The 3,884-nt window shown below is 45.2% G+C and overlaps 1 pseudogene; it reads right to left on the reverse strand.

The window, feature by feature from the left end:
• Window positions 1–1,165: 1,165 nt before the first annotated feature.
• On the reverse strand, window positions 1,166–1,694 carry LOC105740879 (annotated as a pseudogene).
• Between the last annotated feature and the right edge of the window lie 2,190 nt (window positions 1,695–3,884).

Raw genomic sequence — 3,884 nt, forward strand, 5'->3', positions numbered from 1 at the left:
CTGAAAGAAAAGACAGAAGGAACTTTTAGATTTCAAAGGGAGCTAAGGAGCCTACAGAGGTTATTTTGTCCTCATTTCACAAAAGGAAACTAGTGTTCAGAGATGCTGAGTGACCTCCCTAAGGTCACCAGCGACTTGATGGCCCGTGATGGGAATGAGGTTCATTTTCTCCTCAACAAACAAATATTCCTGTCACGTTATGACTCCCATGCCCCTCATTAACTTAATGTAGATCAATCTGAAAGTCTGGGAGAATCTTAAGTGCTCCCGCTGAAGAGGCAAGAGCTGCGGAGGTATTTACGATCTCTTGGTCTTGCTTCGCAGTCGTGGTGTTTGCGGCTCGTTTCGTCTGAGATGCGCTAGTCTCTACCTGACAGTTTAATGGCAGATGCCCAGTGAAACGTTTTTGTGTCCTTCCCCTGGAAAGACTGAAAGCTCCTAAGGACACTGTAGGTGTCCCTGGTAGACTTTGGCTGTGATTGAAGTTTTGGGACTCTAGTCTTAAGTCAAACTCGCATCAAGTGAGGCTCCTGGGAAAGTCCCTCAGTAGCTGAGATTTTAGACAGACAATTTTTTTTTTTCTAATGATAAATTCTAAGGTCAATTTTTATTTCTACAAAAATGGTAATTAAGGGCTGATCTGATAGCTCAGTGGACTAAAGCGCCTGCTTAGGCAGAGTGTAGTGGCCGGGGTTTGACCCCTGGCATGCTGTGTAGGCCCTGCTCCCAGGGCATGCTGAGACGGCGATTGAGGTTGGGCGTGGTGGTGCATGCCTGTAATCCCAGCACTTGGGAGGCTGAAAACAGGAGACTCACTACAAGTCTGATCTGTGTAGTGAGACCCTGTAGACCCTGTCCTAAATACAGGGGGAGAAAGAGGCAATTAAAACAACTTAGGACACATTGAAAGGTATTACTGGGGCCGGGAGATGGCTCAGTAGGATAAGCGCTGAAAATAGAACTAGAATATCTGAAAATTTTAATCCTTTCTTTACAGGTTACTAGATCACTTTTGATTAAGGAAACCATACAAAGTTAGTACCTGCCCCAAGTGAACGCTGGGTGGTAGCACGTGCCAATTTCCCGCAGAGCCCTGCTGTGCGGGATGTTTGAGTGCGCTGCTTGGGGGCTGTGCTGACACGTGCTGAACCATTTGTGGCAGGTTTTAGTCCACAGGTCGCTTTTCCCCGTATTGCTTTGTAAACTCTTCAATATTCTTACAGAATTTTTTACGGTCCTTAGAGCATTCTTCAGCGAGGTCAGCCCGGAGCGGGTGCTCAGGCTGGGGGCCATTCACCAGTGCCCTGAGAGACTGGATTACTTGGTCGGTCTTGCTCGCTGGCTTCCAGTTCTCAGCACTAATTCCTGGCAGGCAAACTTGCCCTTTTTCATCAATGTATGGATGAGAGATCTTTGTTTTAAATGTGATCTTCAGTGGTTTGAATGGATACTATGCTGGAAAATTGATTTCAATCCTAAAGGTCCCCTTACTATATGGAGGGTTGTCAGGAAAAATAAGCCTGTGCCAAGTCATAAATGAGCTTCATCAACCTGGATCTTACAAAAGTTTCTCAATCCCCATTTGCGGATCTCTTCAAGCTCCTTCATCAGCTTCCTGCTGCCGCCATCTTGGATCTCGCGGGACTTAGACAATTCTTTTATCTTCTCGGCACATGTCTCTGCAAACCAGTAGCTAACTGGTAAGTGTTACTATATTGAATTCTTTCTGAAATGTTTTCTAACGCAAGTTTCTTTAAGAAGTTTCTTTATTTTATTTTTTATTTTTTTTGCAGTACCAGGGATCAAACTCAGGACCTGCGCTTGCCAGGCAGGAGCTCATGCTGCTGAGCTATCTCCTCAGCCCTTAAGAAGCTTCCTGCATGTATTCTGTAGGTTTGCTTTTTATTTTTTTTAGTACTAGGGGTTGGGCCCAGGACCTTGTCCCTGCATGCAGGGGCTGGGACTGTTGCAGGCCCCATCATGCCCATCTTAATTTTTCTTTCTTGTCTTTTGGGGACCCATTTGCTGCCTAAACATTTTCTCTTATCCTTGTGGCTGAATTGAAAGATTATTTTCTCCTAATTTCCCTGATCCAGTTTGAACTTCAGTGTTTGATTTTTTTTTCAGTGTTTGATTTTGAACAGGCAAGGATTTACCTTTCTGTATAATTTTATTACTTCTTGTAGGCACATATTTTTATTATAGTAAAATATACATGAAATAAATTTACCATTTTAATTATTTTAAAGCATCTAGATCAGTGCCATAAGTATATTCACAGTATTACATGACTGTCAATGTTTTCCAGAACTTTTTCATCATCTAAAACAGAAGCTCTCTACAATTAAAAAATATGTTTCCATTTTCTTTCCTCCAAGCCATGGCTAGCCTTTCTTTTACTTTTTTTTTTTTTTTTAATGTAGTTGGTTGTTGCAGGGCCTCACTATGCAGCTTGGACTTACAGTGATCCTCCTGCTTTCAGCCTCCCCAGCGCTGGGATTACGGCATACACCACCACACCCGGACTCTGTGGCTGGCTCGGCCCACCCTGGGGGTGGGGCTGGCACAGCATGTAGTGCTGGGGATCAAAGTGTACTCCCTGTGCTTGCCTAGGCTTGCCTTAGCAGGCGCTTTATTCTGCTGAGCTATCTCGCTGGCCCCTCTTTCTTGCCTCTATCTTGTTGACCATTCCGGGCACCTCCTTGAGTACAGACGTGCAGCTTTTGGCCTTTTGTGTTTGGCTTCTTTCACCCTAGTGTGGCATGGTTCAAAATTTCATTCATTTAAGGCTGAGTAGTGCCCAGTTGCATGCTTAACTCACATTTTGTTTTTCATTCCTCTGTTGTTTAATTTCTTGCTACCTCGTAGTCATTGTGCATAATGCTGCTACAAACACTGGCATGGTCCATGGGGACTTGGCTACTGTTCTGGCTGGTGGCAGACCTTGGCATTACCCACACAATGCTGGTTTTGCTAGCATCCACAATTCAAGTGTTAAGGGGCTGGGAAGGCTTTTATCTAGACTTCAAAGGAGGCCTAGAAGGCCTGGCGAGGAGCCCCTGGGAAGGCAGCGCGTGACAGGATGAGGATAAAGTTGGAGGTGCAGTGTAGGACCCAGGAGGTGAGAGATGCCACAATGCATACTAGCTGCTAAGGAGGGCCTCAAGCTGTGACCACAGTGAGCCCAAGAGAGGCCACATGGGTTGGAACCAGGGAAACCATAGTGGTGGGGCCGCCGAAGTCCTCTGGAATGCACATCTCAGCACCATGTACTTCATATGTCAGGTATGGACCTATAGGATTTGGAGGAGATAGGGTACTGGGACCTGGTGCTTGACAGGCAGGCGCTGTACTACTGAGCTATAGCACTGGCCCCTATCTACAGGATGTAATATTTGCCTTATTCTATTTCAGTTTGACTTTGGTCCAGTTTTTCTATTCCCTTCTTCTTCCGTTTTGGAATGGGAATGTTTGCTGTGTGCCACTGTATCTTGGAGCTATGTGATATGTTCGTGATTCTTATAGAGGTTCACAGCCAAGAGTTTGCTTTGAGTCTCAGAAGAGACTTTGACTTTGGTGTTTGAAAAATGCTGGAAAAATAGAAAAGTACTGGAACTGCTGAAATTTTGTGAAATGAATTATTGTCTTTGGTATCATGCAAGACAGTTGTGTCATGTCAGGTGGATTCATTAAGCTACTACTGTGTTTACTTGGGGAGTAAGCATGGTGTTAGATGGGTTTGAGTGTCGAATTGACAAGGAGTAGGATGTAAAGGGTACGTTTGGTGGAGCACATTTCCCCTCTCCCTCTCCCCTCTCTCTCTCTCAGGCTCATCCTCCCTGGCCTCACCCTGTCTGGGCTGTTCTCTGATTACACCCTGCCTG

This window comes from Octodon degus, unplaced genomic scaffold (assembly GCF_000260255.1).
Source record: "Octodon degus isolate 3935 unplaced genomic scaffold, OctDeg1.0 scaffold00046, whole genome shotgun sequence".
Classification (NCBI taxonomy): domain Eukaryota; kingdom Metazoa; phylum Chordata; class Mammalia; order Rodentia; family Octodontidae; genus Octodon; species Octodon degus.